The sequence below is a fragment of the Pseudophryne corroboree genome, unplaced genomic scaffold, assembly GCF_028390025.1.
Source record: "Pseudophryne corroboree isolate aPseCor3 unplaced genomic scaffold, aPseCor3.hap2 scaffold_222, whole genome shotgun sequence".
Taxonomy (NCBI): domain Eukaryota; kingdom Metazoa; phylum Chordata; class Amphibia; order Anura; family Myobatrachidae; genus Pseudophryne; species Pseudophryne corroboree.
The window spans coordinates 964,840-981,939 of record NW_026968868.1 but is presented as its reverse complement, the minus strand read 5'-3'; the positions used below and the strand labels follow the sequence as shown (position 1 = coordinate 981,939).

At 49.1% G+C, this 17,100-nt stretch overlaps 20 non-coding genes and 3 pseudogenes across 20 annotated transcripts; 1 reads left to right on the top strand and 22 right to left on the bottom strand.

Annotated features, from left to right (window-relative positions):
* The first annotated feature begins 47 nt into the window (after positions 1-47).
* LOC135008123 (U1 spliceosomal RNA) lies at positions 48-210 on the top strand. The gene has a single exon (XR_010207939.1). It is a non-coding gene; the product is annotated as a U1 spliceosomal RNA (small nuclear RNA).
* An 855-nt stretch (positions 211-1,065) lies between these two features.
* Positions 1,066-1,201, bottom strand: LOC135008302 (U1 spliceosomal RNA; annotated as a pseudogene).
* Positions 1,202-1,353: 152 nt separating this feature from the next.
* On the bottom strand, positions 1,354-1,517 carry LOC135007939 (U1 spliceosomal RNA). Its single transcript, XR_010207761.1, has one exon. It is a non-coding gene; the product is annotated as a U1 spliceosomal RNA (small nuclear RNA).
* A 673-nt stretch (positions 1,518-2,190) lies between these two features.
* Positions 2,191-2,353, bottom strand: LOC135008317 (U1 spliceosomal RNA). Its single transcript, XR_010208099.1, has one exon. It is a non-coding gene; the product is annotated as a U1 spliceosomal RNA (small nuclear RNA).
* Positions 2,354-2,505: 152 nt separating this feature from the next.
* On the bottom strand, positions 2,506-2,669 carry LOC135007968 (U1 spliceosomal RNA). Its single transcript, XR_010207788.1, has one exon. It is a non-coding gene; the product is annotated as a U1 spliceosomal RNA (small nuclear RNA).
* Positions 2,670-3,343: 674 nt separating this feature from the next.
* LOC135008111 (U1 spliceosomal RNA) lies at positions 3,344-3,506 on the bottom strand. The gene has a single exon (XR_010207928.1). It is a non-coding gene; the product is annotated as a U1 spliceosomal RNA (small nuclear RNA).
* Positions 3,507-3,657: 151 nt separating this feature from the next.
* LOC135008055 (U1 spliceosomal RNA) lies at positions 3,658-3,821 on the bottom strand. Its single transcript, XR_010207872.1, has one exon. It is a non-coding gene; the product is annotated as a U1 spliceosomal RNA (small nuclear RNA).
* A 674-nt stretch (positions 3,822-4,495) lies between these two features.
* On the bottom strand, positions 4,496-4,658 carry LOC135008323 (U1 spliceosomal RNA). The gene has a single exon (XR_010208105.1). It is a non-coding gene; the product is annotated as a U1 spliceosomal RNA (small nuclear RNA).
* Positions 4,659-4,810: 152 nt separating this feature from the next.
* Positions 4,811-4,974, bottom strand: LOC135008079 (U1 spliceosomal RNA). Its single transcript, XR_010207897.1, has one exon. It is a non-coding gene; the product is annotated as a U1 spliceosomal RNA (small nuclear RNA).
* A 701-nt stretch (positions 4,975-5,675) lies between these two features.
* Positions 5,676-5,811, bottom strand: LOC135008291 (U1 spliceosomal RNA; annotated as a pseudogene).
* Positions 5,812-5,963: 152 nt separating this feature from the next.
* Positions 5,964-6,127, bottom strand: LOC135008408 (U1 spliceosomal RNA). The gene has a single exon (XR_010208166.1). It is a non-coding gene; the product is annotated as a U1 spliceosomal RNA (small nuclear RNA).
* Positions 6,128-6,801: 674 nt separating this feature from the next.
* Positions 6,802-6,964, bottom strand: LOC135008163 (U1 spliceosomal RNA). The gene has a single exon (XR_010207979.1). It is a non-coding gene; the product is annotated as a U1 spliceosomal RNA (small nuclear RNA).
* A 152-nt stretch (positions 6,965-7,116) lies between these two features.
* LOC135007967 (U1 spliceosomal RNA) lies at positions 7,117-7,280 on the bottom strand. Its single transcript, XR_010207787.1, has one exon. It is a non-coding gene; the product is annotated as a U1 spliceosomal RNA (small nuclear RNA).
* A 674-nt stretch (positions 7,281-7,954) lies between these two features.
* LOC135008162 (U1 spliceosomal RNA) lies at positions 7,955-8,117 on the bottom strand. The gene has a single exon (XR_010207978.1). It is a non-coding gene; the product is annotated as a U1 spliceosomal RNA (small nuclear RNA).
* Positions 8,118-8,269: 152 nt separating this feature from the next.
* Positions 8,270-8,433, bottom strand: LOC135008397 (U1 spliceosomal RNA). The gene has a single exon (XR_010208155.1). It is a non-coding gene; the product is annotated as a U1 spliceosomal RNA (small nuclear RNA).
* A 2,424-nt stretch (positions 8,434-10,857) lies between these two features.
* On the bottom strand, positions 10,858-11,021 carry LOC135008350 (U1 spliceosomal RNA). The gene has a single exon (XR_010208121.1). It is a non-coding gene; the product is annotated as a U1 spliceosomal RNA (small nuclear RNA).
* A 152-nt stretch (positions 11,022-11,173) lies between these two features.
* Positions 11,174-11,337, bottom strand: LOC135008236 (U1 spliceosomal RNA). The gene has a single exon (XR_010208047.1). It is a non-coding gene; the product is annotated as a U1 spliceosomal RNA (small nuclear RNA).
* A 670-nt stretch (positions 11,338-12,007) lies between these two features.
* On the bottom strand, positions 12,008-12,171 carry LOC135008273 (U1 spliceosomal RNA). Its single transcript, XR_010208079.1, has one exon. It is a non-coding gene; the product is annotated as a U1 spliceosomal RNA (small nuclear RNA).
* Positions 12,172-13,006: 835 nt separating this feature from the next.
* LOC135008290 (U1 spliceosomal RNA) lies at positions 13,007-13,142 on the bottom strand (annotated as a pseudogene).
* A 152-nt stretch (positions 13,143-13,294) lies between these two features.
* On the bottom strand, positions 13,295-13,458 carry LOC135008109 (U1 spliceosomal RNA). The gene has a single exon (XR_010207926.1). It is a non-coding gene; the product is annotated as a U1 spliceosomal RNA (small nuclear RNA).
* Positions 13,459-13,610: 152 nt separating this feature from the next.
* Positions 13,611-13,774, bottom strand: LOC135008019 (U1 spliceosomal RNA). The gene has a single exon (XR_010207838.1). It is a non-coding gene; the product is annotated as a U1 spliceosomal RNA (small nuclear RNA).
* Positions 13,775-14,448: 674 nt separating this feature from the next.
* On the bottom strand, positions 14,449-14,611 carry LOC135008161 (U1 spliceosomal RNA). Its single transcript, XR_010207977.1, has one exon. It is a non-coding gene; the product is annotated as a U1 spliceosomal RNA (small nuclear RNA).
* A 152-nt stretch (positions 14,612-14,763) lies between these two features.
* On the bottom strand, positions 14,764-14,927 carry LOC135007956 (U1 spliceosomal RNA). Its single transcript, XR_010207777.1, has one exon. It is a non-coding gene; the product is annotated as a U1 spliceosomal RNA (small nuclear RNA).
* Between the last annotated feature and the right edge of the window lie 2,173 nt (positions 14,928-17,100).

Here is a 17,100-nt window from a genome sequence, read left to right as displayed (position 1 = left end):
ACAGGGGGGTGCTCGAGCAGCGACCCTCCCCAGCTCTAGCCCAACTCATACTTACCTGCCAGGTGAGATACTATGATCATGAAGGTGCTTCTCCCAGGGCAAGGCTCACCCATTGCACTCTGGGTGTGCTGCCCCTGCGATTTCCCCAAATGTGGGAAACTTGACTGCATAATTTGTGTTTCCCCTGGTCGGCTATCGTATAATTCAGATCTCTTTGTCTCAGATCTCTCTCCAGCCTAGTTTGCTGTCTGTTTCCACTTCTCTTTTCTTCAGCCGCTCCCTTCTATACCCTTGTGCACTATCCAGACTTCTCCTCCCGTCTGCTTACTTTGTGCCTTCCAATGCACAATGCAAACTACAGGTAGTGCTGCAGGGCCCACACCCTTTTACTTGCCTTACAGAGCAGCTCTTGAGCTGTTACAGTGCCCAGCTGCTGCAAGAAATCTGCTTGAAAGCTTCAGGGGATGGGGCATGGCCAACATGAGCCCCACACCAAAGCAGGGTGCAGCAGAAGGCTGCCTAATACTGAAGCACCCCCAAACAACAAACCAAATGCAACAACTAGTGCAAGCATTCCTGGGGGAAGGCCTGCCGCAGATGGATTTGCATATGGTGATGTCATCCAAGCAGTGGGTCAAAGTTGGCTTCAACCCTCATCTGCATATGAAAACAGAAAAGGGGCGTGCAGGGCATGGTGGCCTTTTGCGGCGCTTGACTGACCCCTAGTTTGCATTAAACACCTCCACCCTCCTTCGGTGTGGGGCTGATGTTGGCTATGCCCCAGCCCCTGAAGCATTCAAGCTGATTTCTTGCAGCAGCTGGGCACTGTAACAGCTCCAGAGCTGCTCTGTAAGGCAAGTAAAAGGGTGTGGGCCCTGCAGCACTACCTGTAGTTTGCATTGTGCATTGGAAGGCACAAAGTAAGCAGACGGGAGGAGAAGTCAGGATAGTGCACAAGGGTATAGAAGGGAGCGGCTGAAGAAAAGAGAAGTGGAAACAGACAGCAAACTAGGCTGGAGAGAGACCTGAGACAAAGAGATCTGAATTATACGAGAGCCGACGAGGGGAAACACAAATTATGCAGTCAAGTTTCCCACATTTGGGGAAATCGCAGGAGCAGCACACCCAGAGTACAATGGGTGAGCCTTGCCCTGGGAGAAGCACCTTAATGATCATAGTATCTCACCTGGCAGGTAAGTAGGAGTTGGGCTAGAGCTGGGGAGGGTCGCTGCTCGGGTACCCCCCTGTAAAGTGAAGGAGATCCAACAAAGGCAGCACAAGGGAACTCTTGAAAGAAGAACAAGGCTAGAGGAAAATGTGAGACAAAGAAATCTGACTTTTACTAGAGCTGACCAGAGGAAAGCACAAACACAGTCCCCCACTACCACAAATAATGCAGTTGAGTTTCCCACATTTGGGGAAATCACAGGGGTCAGCATACCCAAAATGCAATGAATGAACCTCACCCTGGGAGAAAAATCTTCATGACCATGGTATCTCCTATGCAAAATAAGTATGATTTGGAATAGGGCTGGGGAGGGCCGCTGCTCATGCACATCTCTGTCAAGTAAAGGAGATTCAACTGAGGCAGCACAAGGGAACTCTCATCTGGGGACAACAACTGCAGGGAGAACATATATTTTCAGATGAACATGGGAGGGCAGAAAGCTGCCTAATACTGAAGCACCCCCAAACAACAAACCAAATGCAACAACTAGTGCAAGCATTCCTGGGGGAAGGCCTGCCCAGATGGATTTGCATATGGTGATGTCATCCAAGCAGTGGGTCAAAGTTGGCTTCAACCCTCGTCTGCATATGAAAAGAGAAAAGGGGCGTGCAGGGCATGGTGGCCTTTTGCGGCACTTGGCTGACCCCTAGTTTGCATTAAACACCTCCACCCTCCTTTGGTGTGGGGCTCATGTTGGCTATGCCCCAGCCCCTGAAGCATTCAAGCTGATTTCTTGCAGCAGCTGGGCACTGTAACAGCTCCAGAGCTGCTCTGTAAGGCAAGTAAAAGGGTGTGGGCCCTGCAGCACTACCTGTAGTTCGCATTGTGCGTTGGAAGGCACAAAGTAAGCAGACAGGAGGAGAAGTCAGGATAGTGCGCAAGGGCATAGAAGGGAGCGGCTCAAGAAAAGAGAAGTGGAAACAGACAGCAAACTAGGCTGGAGAGAGACCTGAGACAAAGAGATCTGAATTATACGAGAGCCGACCAGGGGAAACACAAATTATGCAGTCAAGTTTCCCACATTTGGGGAAATCGCAGGAGCAGCACACCTAGAGTGCAATGGGTGAGCCTTGCCCTGGGAGAAGCACCTTCATGATCATAGTATCTCACCTGGCAGGTAAGTAGGAGTTGGGCTAGAGCTGGGGAGGATCGCTGCTCGGGTACCCCCCTGTAAACTGAAGGAGATCCAACTGAGGCAGCACAAGGGAACTCTCGAAAGAAGAACAAGGCTAGAGGAAAATCTGAGACAAAGAAATCTGACTTTTACCAGAGCTGACCAGAGGAAAGCACAAACACAGTCCCCCACTACCACAAATAATGCAGTCAAGTTTCCCACATTTGGGGAAATCACAGGGGTCAGCATACCCAAAATGCAATGAATGAACCTCACCCTGGGAGAACAATCTTCATGACCATGGTATCTCCTATGCAAAATAAGTATGATTTGGAAAAGGGCTGGGGAGGGCCGCTGCTCATGCACATCTCTGTCAAGTAAAGGAGATTCAACTGAGGCAGCACAAGGGAACTCTCATCTGGGGACAACAACTGCAGGGAGAACACATATTTTCAGATGAACATGGGAGGGCAGAAGGCTGCCTAATACTGAAGCACCCCCAAACAACAAACCAAATGCAACAACTAGTGCAAGCATTCCTGGGGGAAGTTCTGCAGAAGACGGATTTGCATACGGTGATGTCATCCAAGCAGTGGGTCAAAGTTGGCTTCAACCCTCATCTGCATATGAAAAGAGAAAAGGAGCATGCAGGGCATGGCGGCCTTTTGCGGTGCTTGGATGACCCCTAGTTCGCATTAAACACCTCCACCCTCCTTTGGTGTGGGGCTCATGTTGGCCATGCCCCATCCCCTGAAGCATTCAAGCTGATTTCTTGCAGCAGCTGGGCACTGTAACATCTCCAGAGCTGCTCTGTAAGGCAAGTAAAAGGGTGTGGGCCCTGCAGCACTACCTGTAGTTTGCATTGTGCATTGGAAGGCACAAAGTAAGCAGACGGGAGGAGAAGTCAGGATAGTGCACAAGGGTATAGAAGGGAGCGGCTGTAGAAAAGAGAAGTGGAAACAGACAGCAAACTAGGTTGGAGAGAGACCTGAGACAAAGAGATCTGAATTACACGAGAGCCGACCAGGGGAAACACAAATTATGCAGTCAAGTTTCCCACATTTGGGGAAATCGCAGGGGCAGCACACCCAGAGTGCAATGGGTGAGCCTTGCCCTGGGAGAAGCACCTTCATGATCATAGTATCTCACCTGGCAGGTAAGTAGGAGTTGGGCTAGAGCTGGGGAGGGTCTCTGCTTGGGCACCCCCCTGTCAAGTGAAGGAGATCCAACTGAGGCAGCACAAGGGAACTCTCAAAAGAAGAACAAGGCTAGAGGAAGATCTGAACAAAGAAATCTGACTTTTACCAGAGCTGACCAGAGGAAAACACAAACACAGTCCCCCACTACCACAAATAAAGCAGTCGAGTTTCCCACATTTGGGGAAATCACAGGGGTCAGCATACCCATAATGCAATGAATGAACCTCACCCTGGGAGAATAATCTTCATGACCATGGTATCTCCTATGCAAAATAAGTATGATTTGGGATAGAGCTGGGGAGGGCCGCTGCTCAGGCACATCTCTGTCAAGTAAAGGAGATTCAACTGAGGCAGCACAAGGGAACTCTCATCTGGGGACAACAACTGCAGGGAGAACACATATTTTCAGATGAACATGGGAGGGCAGAAGGCTGCCTAATACTGAAGCACCCCCAAACAACAAACCAAATGCAACAACTAGTGCAAGCATTCCTGGGGGAAGTTCTGCAGAAGACGGATTTGCATACGGTGATGTCATCCAAGCAGTGGGTCAAAGTTGGCTTCAACCCTCATCTGCATATGAAAAGAGAAAAGGGGCGTGCAGGGCATGGCGGCCTTTTGCGGTGCTTGGATGACCCCTAGTTCGCATTAAACACCTCCACCCTCCTTTGGTGTGGGGCTCATGTTGGCCATGCCCCATCCCCTGAAGCATTCAAGCTGATTTCTTGCAGCAGCTGGGCACTGTAACAGCTCCAGAGCTGCTCTGTAAGGCAAGTAAAAGGGTGTGGGCCCTGCAGCACTACCTGTAGTTTGCATTGTGCATTGGAAGGCACAAAGTAAGCAGACGGGAGGAGAAGTCAGGATAGTGCACAAGGGTATAGAAGGGAGCGGCTGAAGAAAAGAGAAGTGGAAACAGACAGCAAACTAGGCTGGAGAGAGACCTGAGACAAAGAGATCTGAATTATACGAGAGCCGACCAGGGGAAACACAAATTATGCAGTCAAGTTTCCCACATTTGGGGAAATCACAGGAGCAGCACACCCAGAGTACAATGGGTGAGCCTTGACCTGGGAGAAGCACCTTCATGATCATAGTATCTCACCTGGCAGGTAAGTAGGAGTTGGGCTAGAGCTGGGGAGGGTCGCTGCTCGGGTACCCCCCTGTAAAGTGAAGGAGATCCAACTGAGGCAGCACAAGGGAACTCTCGAAAAAAGAACAAGGCTAAAGGAAAATCTGAGACAAAGAAATCTGACTTTTACCAGAGCTGACCAGAGGAAAGCACAAACACAGTCTCCCACTACCACAAATAATGCAGTCAAGTTTCCCACATTTGGGGAAATCACAGGGGTCAGCATACCCAAAATGCAATGAATGAACCTCACCCTGGGAGAAAAATCTTCATGACCATGGTATCTCCTATGCAAAATAAGTATGATTTGGAATAGGGCTGGGGAGGGCCGCTGCTCATGCACATCTCTGTCAAGTAAAGGAGATTCAACTGAGGCAGCACAAGGGAACTCTCATCTTGGGACAACAACTGCAGGGAGAACATATATTTTCAGATGAACATGGGAGGGCAGAAGGCTGCCTAATACTGAAGCACCCCCAAACAACAAACCAAATGCAACAACTAGTGCAAGCATTCCTGGGGGAAGGCCTGCCGCAGATGGATTTGCATATGGTGATGTCATCCAAGCAGTGGGTCAAAGTTGGCTTCAACCCTCGTCTGCATATGAAAAGAGAAAAGGGGCGTGCAGGGCATGGTGGCCTTTTGCGGCGCTTGGCTGACCCCTAGTTTGCATTAAACACCTCCACCCTCCTTTGGTGTGGGGCTCATGTTGGCTATGCCCCAGCCCCTGAAGCATTCAAGCTGATTTCTTGCAGCAGCTGGGCACTGTAACAGCTCCAGAGCTGCTCTGTAAGGCAAGTAAAAGGGTGTGGGCCCTGCAGCACTACCTGTAGTTTGCATTGTGCATTGGAAGGCACAAAGTAAGCAGACGGGAGGAGAAGTCAGGATAGTGCACAAGGGTATAGAAGGGAGCGGCTGAAGAAAAGAGAAGTGGAAACAGACAGCAAACTAGGCTGGAGAGAGACCTGAGACAAAGAGATCTGAATTATACGAGAGCCGACGAGGGGAAACACAAATTATGCAGTCAAGTTTCCCACATTTGGGGAAATCGCAGGAGCAGCACACCCAGAGTGCAATGGTTGAGCCTTGCCCTGGGAGAAGCACCTTCATGATCATAGTATCTCACCTGGCAGGTAAGTAGGAGTTGGGCTAGAGCTGGGGAGGGTCGCTGCTCGGGTTCCCCCCTGTGAAGTGAAGGAGATCCAACTGAGGCAGCACCAGGGAACTCTCGAAAGAAGAACAAGGCTAGAGGAAGATCTGAGACAAAGAAATCTGACTTTTACCAGAGCTGACCAGAGGAAAGCACAAACACAGTCCCCCACTACCACAAATAATGCAGTCGAGTTTCCCACATTTGGGAAAATCACAGGGGTCAGCATACCCAGAATGCAATGAATGAACCTCACCCTGGGAGAACAATCTTCATGACCATGGTATCTCCTATGCAAAATAAGTATGATTTGGGATAGGGCTGGTGAGGGCAGCTGCTCAGGCACATCTCTGTCAAGTAAAGGAGATTCAACTGAGGCAGCACAAGTGAACTCTCATCTGGGGACAACAACTGCAGGGAGACCACATCTTTTCAGATGAACATGGGAGGGCGGAAGGCTGCCTAATACTGAAGCACCATCAAATATCAAACCATATGCAACAACTAGTACAAGCACTCCTGGGGGAAGGTCTGCAGCAGACGGATTTGCATACGGTGATGTTATCCAAGCAGTGGGCCAAAGTTGACTGGAACCCTCATCTGCATATGAAAAGAGAAAAGGGGCATGCAGGGCATGGCGGCCTTTTGCAGTGCTTGGATGACCCCTAGTTCGCATTAAACACCTCCCCCCTCCTTTGGTGTGGGGCTCATGTTGGCCATGCCCCATCCCCTGAAGCATTCAAGCTGATTTCTTGCAGCAGCTGGGCACTGTAACAGCTCCAGAGCTGCTCTGTAAGGCAAGTAAAAGGGTGTGGGCCCTGCAGCACTACCTGTAGTTTGCATTGTGCATTGGAAGGCACAAAGTAAGCAGACGGGAGGAGAAGTCAGGATAGTGCACAAGGGTATAGAAGGGAGCGGCTGAAGAAAAGAGAAGTGGAAACAGACAGCAAACTAGGCTGGAGAGAGACCTGAGACAAAGAGATCTGAATTATACGAGAGCCGACCAGGGGAAACACAAATTATGCAGTCAAGTTTCCCACATTTGGGGAAATCGCAGGGGCAGCACACCCAGAGTGCAATGGGTGAGCCTTGCCCTGGGAGAAGCACCTTCATGATCATAGTATCTCACCTGGCAGGTAAGTAGGAGTTGGGCTAGAGCTGGGGAGGGTCGCTGCTCGGGTACCCCCCTGTCAAGTGAAGGAGATCCAACTGAGGCAGCACAATGGAACTCTCGAAAGAAGAACAAGGCTAGAGGAAAATCTGAGACAAAGAAATCTGACTTTTACCAGAGCTGACCAGAGGAAAGCACAAACACAGTCCCCCACTACCACAAATAATGCAGTCAAGTTTCCCACATTTGGGGAAATCACAGGGGTCAGCATACCCAAAATGCAATGAATGAACCTCACCCTGGGAGAACAATCTTCATGACCATGGTATCTCCTATGCAAAATAAGTATGATTTGGAATAGGGCTGGGGAGGGCCGCTGCTCATGCACATCTCTGTCAAGTAAAGGAGATTCAACTGAGGCAGCACAAGGGAACTCTCATCTGGGGACAACAACTGCAGGGAGAACACATATTTTCAGATGAACATGGGAGGGCAGAAGGCTGCCTAATACTGAAGCACCCCCAAACAACAAACCAAATGCAACAACTAGTGCAAGCATTCCTGGGGGAAGTTCTGCAGAAGACGGATTTGCATACGGTGATGTCATCCAAGCAGTGGGTCAAAGTTGGCTTCAACCCTCATCTGCATATGAAAAGAGAAAAGGGGCGTGCAGGGCATGGCGGCCTTTTGCGGTGCTTGGATGACCCCTAGTTCGCATTAAACACCTCCACCCTCCTTTGGTGTGGGGCTCATGTTGGCCATGCCCCATCCCCTGAAGCATTCAAGCTGATTTCTTGCAGCAGCTGGGCACTGTAACAGCTCCAGAGCTGCTCTGTAAGGCAAGTAAAAGGGTGTGGGCCCTGCAGCACTACCTGTAGTTTGCATTGTGCATTGGAAGGCACAAAGTAAGCAGACGGGAGGAGAAGTCAGGATAGTGCACAAGGGTATAGAAGGGAGCGGTTGAAGAAAAGAGAAGTGGAAACAGACAGCAAACTAGGCTGGAGAGAGACCTGAGACAAAGAGATCTGAATTATACGAGAGCCGACCAGGGGAAACACAAATTATGCAGTCAAGTTTCCCACATTTGGGGAAATCGCAGGGGCAGCACACCCAGAGTGCAATGGGTGAGCCTTGCCCTGGGAGAAGCACCTTCATGATCATAGTATCTCACCTGGCAGGTAAGTAGGAGTTGGGCTAGAGCTGGGGAGGGTCGCTGTTCGGGCACCCCCCTGTCAAGTGAAAGAGATCCAACTGAGGCAGCACAAGGGAACTCTCGAAAGAAGAACAAGGCTAGAGGAAGATCTGAGACAAAGAAATCTGACTTTTACCAGAGCTGACCAGAGGAAAGCACAAACACAGTCCCCCACTACCACAAATAATGCAGTCGAGTTTCCCACATTTGGGAAAATCACAGGGGTCAGCATACCCAGAATGCAATGAATGAACCTCACCCTGGGAGAACAATCTTCATGACCATGGTATCTCCTATGCAAAATAAGTATGATTTGGGATAGGGCTGGTGAGGGCCGCTGCTCAGGCACATCTCTGTCAAGTAAAGGAGATTCAACTGAGGCAGCACAAGGGAACTCTCATCTGGGGACAACAACTGCAGGGAGACCACATCTTTTCAGATGAACATGGGAGGGCGGAAGGCTGCCTAATACTGAAGCACCATCAAATATCAAACCATATGCAACAACTTATACAAGCACTCCTTGGGGAAGGTCTGCAGCAGACGGATTTGCATACGGTGATGTTATCCAAGCAGTGGGCCAAAGTTGACTGGAACCCTCATCTGCATATGAAAAGAGAAAAGGGGCATGCAGGGCATGGCGGCCTTTTGCAGTGCTTGGATGACCCCTAGTTCGCATTAAACACCTCCACCCTCCTTTGGTGTGGGGCTCATGTTGGCCATGCCCCATCCCCTGAAGCATTCAAGCTGATTTCTTGCAGCAGCTGGGCACTGTAACAGCTCCAGAGCTGTTCTGTAAGGCAAGTAAAAGGGTGTGGGCCCTGCAGCACCACCTGTTGTTCGCATTGTGCGTTGGAAGGCACAAATTAAGCAGACGGGAGGAGAAGTCAGGATAGTGCGCAAGGGCATACTTTTCTCTTAGTCCGGGGGCAAGGCTTCAAAATGGGGTCTGCAACGGAGGAGACACAGGGGGCGTGGTCACAGCAGCTTTTCTCTACAGCCTGCACCAGCAGGAGCCTACACCATTTTTTATGATCACGCTGAACTGCAGTGCGACTGCAATTACAGCATGGTCAAGAAGGGAGGCGTCATGCTGGGTGGCCATGCCCTGTCACTGTGCAGGAGCCAGCACAGCTCACACACTAGTCCCCGGGTGCAGCCCCCAACCCCCGGGACACCCGGAGCAACAAAATGTAGATTCAGGCCACCAGGCCACGCCCCTACCTATGAAACCATGCCTCCTTTTTACCATTGCGCTGTTTATCTGCGCGCACTGCATTACAATCTCCCTCGCCACCTTTCTGGGTGTCACCAGTGATAGTGACACCTCTGCCATGCTTGTAGCAGCTGGTCCTAAGATCTACGCCTCAAGCCCTGAGTGTTTGCCCTTGTGACTTGTTGATCATCATAGCGAAGCAGATGCTTACAGAAAACTGCAGGGGCTTAGATTGAAAATAAAAAAATTGATGGGTATAAGGTAGAGAGGAGCGGGTTCGGTTCTCCGAGAACCGAATTCCCCACGAACTCCACGTGGTTTACACTGGTCCGAGGCAGGCTCGGTTGTTCCCGCCTGACTCGGAAAACCTGAACAAGGGAAAATGTCATCATCCCGCTGTCGGATTCTTGCGAGATTCGGATTCCATATAAAGAGCTGCGCGTTGCTGCCATTTTTACTCGTGCATTGAAGAGAGAGCGGAGAGGACGTGGCTATGTTCTCTCAGTGGAAATCTCAATATCAGTGCTCAGTATCAGTGGTTACTTATTGCTGCTCAGTAATACTAGTAGTGTGTCTCTCCTGCTCAGTGTCAGTTCTCAGTAGTATCCTCATCAGTGCTCAGTATCACTGCTCATTGTCTTGTGCTGCATTGTGGTGCTCAGCATACTACAGTACATTACTAATAGTCCAGTGCTGCATCTTGCTGCTCAGTGTCAGTTCTAGTATCCTCATCAGTGCTCACTATCACTGCTCATTGCATTGTGGTGTTCTGTATACTACAGTAACATAGTAATATAGTATATATAGAGGAGCGGGTTCGGTTCTCCGAGAACCGAATTCCCGACGAACTCCACGTGGTTTACACTGGTCCGTGGCAGGCTCGGTTGTTCCCGCCTGACTCGGAAAACCTGAACAAGGGAAAATGTCATCATCCCGCTGTCGGATTCTCGCGAGATTCGGATTCCATATAAAGAGCTGCGCGTTGCCGCCATTTTTACTCGTGCATTGAAGAGAGAGCGGAGAGGACGTGGCTATGTTCTCTCAGTGGAAATCTCAATATCAGTGCCCAGTATCAGTGGTTACTTATTGCTGCTCAGTAATACTAGTAGTGTGTCTCTCCTGCTCAGTGTCAGTTCTCAGTAGTATCCTCATCAGTGCTCAGTATCACTGCTCATTGTCTTGTGCTGCATTGTGGTGCTCAGCATACAACAGTACATTACTAATAGTCCAGTGCTGCATCTTGCTGCTCATGTTGGCTATGCCCCAGCCCCTGAAGCATTCAAGCTGATTTCTTGCAGCAGCTGGGCACTGTAACAGCTCCAGAGCTGCTCTGTAAGGCAAGTAAAAGGGTGTTGGCCCTGCAGCACTACCTGTAGTTTGCATTGTGCGTTGGAAGGCACAAAGTAAGCAGACAGGAGAAGTCAGGAGAGTGCACAAGGGCATAGAAGGCAGGGGCTCAAGAAAAGAGAAGTGGAAACAGACAGCAAACTAGGCTGGAGAGAGACCTGAGACAAAGAGATCTGAATTATACGAGTAGCCGACCAGAGGAAACACAAATTATGCAGTCAAGTGTCCCACATTTGGGGAAATCGTAGGAGCAGCACACCCAGAGTGCAATGGGTGAGCCTTGCCCTGGTAGAAGCACCTTCCTGATCATAGTATCTCACTTGGCAGGTAAGTAGGAGTTGGGCTTGAGCTGGGGAGGGTCGCTGCTCGGGCACCCCCCTGTCAAGTGAAGGAGATCCAACTGAGGCAGCACAAGGAAACTCTCAAAAAAAGAACAAGGCTAGAGGAAGATCTGAGACAAAGAAATCTGACTTTTACCAGAGCTGACCAGAGGAAAGCACAAACACAGTCCCCCACTACCACAAATAATGCAGTCGAGTTTCCCACATTTGGGGAAATCACAGGGGTCAGCATACCCAGAATGCAATGAATGAACCTCACCCTGGGAGAACAATCTTCATGACCATGGTATCTCCTATGCAAAATAAGTATGATTTGGGATAGGGCTGGGGAGGGCCGCTGCTCAGGCACATCTCTTTCAAGTAAAGGAGATTCAACTGAGGCAGCACAAGGGAACTCTCATCTGGGGACAACAACTGCAGGGAGAACACATATTTTCAGATGAACATGGGAGAGCTGAAGGCTGCCTAATACTGAAGCACCCCAAACAACAAACCAAATGCAACAACTAGTACAAGCATTCCTGGGGGAAGGTCTGCAGAAGACGGATTTGCATACGGTGATGTCATCCAAGCAGTGGGCCAAAGTTGGCTGGAACCCTCATCTGCATATGAAAAGAGAAAAGGGGTATGCAGGGCATGGCGGCCTTTTGCGGCGCTTGGATGACCCTTAGTTCGCATTAAACACCTCCACCCTCCGTCGGTGTGGGGCTCATGTTGGCTATGCCCCAGCCCCTGAAGCATTCAAGCTGATTTCTTGCAGCAGCTGGGCACTGTAACAGCTCCAGAGCTGCTCTGAAAGGCAAGTAAAAGGGTGTGGGCCCTGCAGCACTACCTGTAGTTTGCATTGTGCGTTGGAAGGCACAAAGTAAGCAGACAGGAGAAGTCAGGAGAGTGCACAAGGGCATAGAAGGCAGCGGCTCAAGAAAAGAGAAGTGGAAACAGACAGCAAACTAGGCTGGAGAGAGACCTGAGACAAAGAGATCTGAATTATACGAGTAGCCGACTAGAGGAAACACAAATTATGCAGTCAAGTGTCCCACATTTGGGGAAATCGTAGGAGCAGCACACCCAGAGTGCAATGGGTGAGCCTTGCCCTGGGAGAAGCACCTTCCTGATCATAGTATCTCACCTGGCAGGTAAGTAGGAGTTGGGCTAGAGATGGGGAGGGTCGCTGCTCGGGCACCCCCCTGTCAAGTGAAGTTCTGCAGAAGACGGATTTGCATACGGTGATGTCATCCAAGCAGTGGGTCAAAGTTGGCTTCAACCCTCATCTGCATATGAAAAGAGAAAAGGGGCGTGCAGGGCATGGCGGCCTTTTGCGGTGCTTGGATGACCCCTAGTTCGCATTAAACACCTCCACCCTCCTTTGGTGTGGGGCTCATGTTGGCCATGCCCCATCCCCTGAAGATGAACATGGGAGGGCAGAAGGCTGCCTAATACTGAAGCACCCCCAAACAACAAACCAAATGCAACAACTAGTGCAAGCATTCCTGGGGGAAGGCCTGCCGCAGATGGATTTGCATATGGTGATGTCATCCAAGCAGTGGGTCAAAGTTGGCTTCAACCCTCGTCTGCATATGAAAAGAGAAAAGGGGCGTGCAGGGCATGGTGGCCTTTTGCGGCGCTTGGCTGACCCCTAGTTTGCATTAAACACCTCCACCCTCCTTTGGTGTGGGGCTCATGTTGGCTATGCCCCAGCCCCTGAAGCATTCAAGCTGATTTCTTGCAGCAGCTGGGCACTGTAACAGCTCCAGAGCTGCTCTGTAAGGCAAGTAAAAGGGTGTGGGCCCTGCAGCACTACCTGTAGTTTGCATTGTGCATTGGAAGGCACAAAGTAAGCAGACGGGAGGAGAAGTCAGGATAGTGCACAAGGGTATAGAAGGGAGCGGCTGAAGAAAAGAGAAGTGGAAACAGACAGCAAACTAGGCTGGAGAGAGACCTGAGACAAAGAGATCTGAATTATACGAGAGCCGACGAGGGGAAACACAAATTATGCAGTCAAGTTTCCCACATTTGGGGAAATCGCAGGAGCAGCACACCCAGAGTGCAATGGTTGAGCCTTGCCCTGGGAGAAGCACCTTCATGATCATAGTATCTCACCTGGCAGGTAAGTAGGAGTTGGGCTAGAGCTGGGGAGGGTCGCTGCTCGGGTTCCCCCCTGTGAAGTGAAGGAGATCCAACTGAGGCAGCACCAGGGAACTCTCGAAAGAAGAACAAGGCTAGAGGAAGATCTGAGACAAAGAAATCTGACTTTTACCAGAGCTGACCAGAGGAAAGCACAAACACAGTCCCCCACTACCACAAATAATGCAGTCGAGTTTCCCACATTTGGGAAAATCACAGGGGTCAGCATACCCAGAATGCAATGGGTGAGCCTTGCCCTGGGAGAAGCACCTTCATGATCATAGTATCTCACCTGGCAGGTAAGTAGGAGTTGGGCTAGAGCTGGGGAGGGTCGCTGCTCGGGTACCCCCCTGTCAAGTGAAGGAGATCCAACTGAGGCAGCACAATGGAACTCTCGAAAGAAGAACAAGGCTAGAGGAAAATCTGAGACAAAGAAATCTGACTTTTACCAGAGCTGACCAGAGGAAAGCACAAACACAGTCCCCCACTACCACAAATAATGCAGTCAAGTTTCCCACATTTGGGGAAATCACAGGGGTCAGCATACCCAAAATGCAATGAATGAACCTCACCCTGGGAGAACAATCTTCATGACCATGGTATATCCTATGCAAAATAAGTATGATTTGGAATAGGGCTGGGGAGGGCCGCTGCTCATGCACATCTCTGTCAAGTAAAGGAGATTCAACTGAGGCAGCACAAGGGAACTCTCATCTGGGGACAACAACTGCAGGGAGAACACATATTTTCAGATGAACATGGGAGGGCAGAAGGCTGCCTAATACTGAAGCACCCCCAAACAACAAACCAAATGCAACAACTAGTGCAAGCATTCCTGGGGGAAGTTCTGCAGAAGACGGATTTGCATACGGTGATGTCATCCAAGCAGTGGGTCAAAGTTGGCTTCAACCCTCATCTGCATATGAAAAGAGAAAAGGGGCGTGCAGGGCATGGCGGCCTTTTGCGGTGCTTGGATGACCCCTAGTTCGCATTAAACACCTCCACCCTCCTTTGGTGTGGGGCTCATGTTGGCCATGCCCCATCCCCTGAAGCATTCAAGCTGATTTCTTGCAGCAGCTGGGCACTGTAACAGCTCCAGAGCTGCTCTGTAAGGCAAGTAAAAGGGTGTGGGCCCTGCAGCACTACCTGTAGTTTGCATTGTGCATTGGAAGGCACAAAGTAAGCAGACGGGAGGAGAAGTCAGGATAGTGCACAAGGGTATAGAAGGGAGCGGTTGAAGAAAAGAGAAGTGGAAACAGACAGCAAACTAGGCTGGAGAGAGACCTGAGACAAAGAGATCTGAATTATACGAGAGCCGACCAGGGGAAACACAAATTATGCAGTCAAGTTTCCCACATTTGGGGAAATCGCAGGGGCAGCACACCCAGAGTGCAATGGGTGAGCCTTGCCCTGGGAGAAGCACCTTCATGATCATAGTATCTCACCTGGCAGGTAAGTAGGAGTTGGGCTAGAGCTGGGGAGGGTCGCTGTTCGGGCACCCCCCTGTCAAGTGAAAGAGATCCAACTGAGGCAGCACAAGGGAACTCTCGAAAGAAGAACAAGGCTAGAGGAAGATCTGAGACAAAGAAATCTGACTTTTACCAGAGCTGACCAGAGGAAAGCACAAACACAGTCCCCCACTACCACAAATAATGCAGTCGAGTTTCCCACATTTGGGAAAATCACAGGGGTCAGCATACCCAGAATGCAATGAATGAACCTCACCCTTGGAGAACAATCTTCATGACCATGGTATCTCCTATGCAAAATAAGTATGATTTGGGATAGGGCTGGTGAGGGCAGCTGCTCAGGCACATCTCTGTCAAGTAAAGGAGATTCAACTGAGGCAGCACAAGTGAACTCTCATCTGGGGACAACAACTGCAGGGAGACCACATCTTTTCAGATGAACATGGGAGGGCGGAAGGCTGCCTAATACTGAAGCACCATCAAATATCAAACCATATGCAACAACTAGTACAAGCACTCCTGGGGGAAGGTCTGCAGCAGACGGATTTGCATACGGTGATGTTATCCAAGCAGTGGGCCAAAGTTGACTGGAACCCTCATCTGCATATGAAAAGAGAAAAGGGGCAAGCAGGGCATGGCGGCCTTTTGCAGTGCTTGGATGACCCCTAGTTCGCATTAAACACCTCCCCCCTCCTTTGGTGTGGGGCTCATGTTGGCCATGCCCCATCCCCTGAAGCATTCAAGCTGATTTCTTGCAGCAGCTGGGCACTGTAACAGCTCCAGAGCTGCTCTGTAAGGCAAGTAAAAGGGTGTGGGCCCTGCAGCACTACCTGTAGTTTGCATTCTAGTGTCTTTCGTTTGGGAGAAAAATGCAAAGGTACAATACAGCTTTTCCTTGCCGATATCTCTCTTTTGCAAAGAGCTAGGCATTGGAAAATTCAGGGCTATACCGTGTAGATGAAGCACTAACAGGAGGCTTTTAAATTTTCATTCTAGTGTCTTTCGTTTGGGAGAAAAATGCAAAGGTACAATACAGCTTTTCCTTGCCAATATCTCTCTTTTGCAAAGAGCTAGGCATTGGAAAATTCAGGGCTATAACGTGTAGATGAAGCACTAACAGGAGGCTTTAAAATTTTCATTCTAGTGTCTTTCGTTTGGGAGAAAAATGCAAAAGTACAGTGCAGCTTTTCCTTGCCGATATCTCTCTTTTGCAAAGAGATAGGCATTGGAAAATTCAGGGCTATAACGTGTAGATGAAGCACTAATAGGAGGCTTTAAAATTTTCATTCTAGTGTCTTTCGTTTGGGAGAAAAAAGCAAAGGTACAATACAGCTTTTCCTTGCCGATATCTCTCTTTTGCAAAGAGATAGGCATTGGAAAATTCAGGGCTATAACGTGTAGATGAAGCACTAACAGGAGGCTTTAAAATTTTCATTCTAGTGTCTTTCGTTTGGGAGAAAAATGCAAAGGTACAATACAGCTTTTCCTTGCCGATATCTCTCTTTTGCAAAGAGCTAGGCATTGGAAAATTCAGGGCTATAACGTGTAGATGAAGCACTAACAGTAGGCTTTAAAATTTTCATTCTAGTGTATTTCGTTTGGGAGAGAAATGCAAAGGTACAATACAGCTTTTCCTTGCCAATATCTCTCTTTTGCAAAGAGCTAGGCATTGGAAAATTCAGGGCTATAACGTGTAGATGAAGCACTAACAGGAGGCTTTAAAATTTTCATTCTAGTGTCTTTCGTTTGGGAGAAAAATGCAAAAGTACAATGCAGCTTTTCCTTGCCGATATCTCTCTTTTGCAAAGAGATAGGCATTGGAAAATGCAGGGCTATAACGTGTAGATGAAGCACTAACAGGAGGCTTTAAAATTTTCATTCTAGTGTCTTTCGTTTGGGAGAAAAATGCAAAGGTACAATACAGCATTTCCTTGCCGATATCTCTCTTTTGCAAAGAGATAGGCATTGGAAAATTCAGGGCTATAACGTGTAGATGAAGCACTAACAGGAAGCTTTAAAATTTTCATTCTAGTGTCTTTCGTTTGGGAGAAAAATGCAAAGGTACAATACAGCTTTTCCTTGCCGATATCTCTCTTTTGCAAAGAGATAGGCATTGGAAAATTCAGGGCTATAACGTGTAGATGAAGCACTAACAGGAGGCTTTAACATTTTCATTCTAGTGTACTTCGTTTGGGAGAAAAATGCAAAGGTACAATACAGCTTTTCCTTGCCGATATCTCTCTTTTGCAAAGAGATAGGCATTGGAAAATTCAGGGCTATAACGTGTAGATGAAGCACTAATAGGAGGCTTTAAAATTTTCATTCTAGTGTCCTTCGTTTGGGAGAAAAATGCAAAGGTACAATACAGCTTTTCCTTGCCGATATCTCTCTTTTGCAAAGAGATAGGCATTGGAAAATTCAGGGCTATAACGTGTAGATGAAGCACTAACAGGAGGCTTTAAAATTTTCATTCTAGTGTC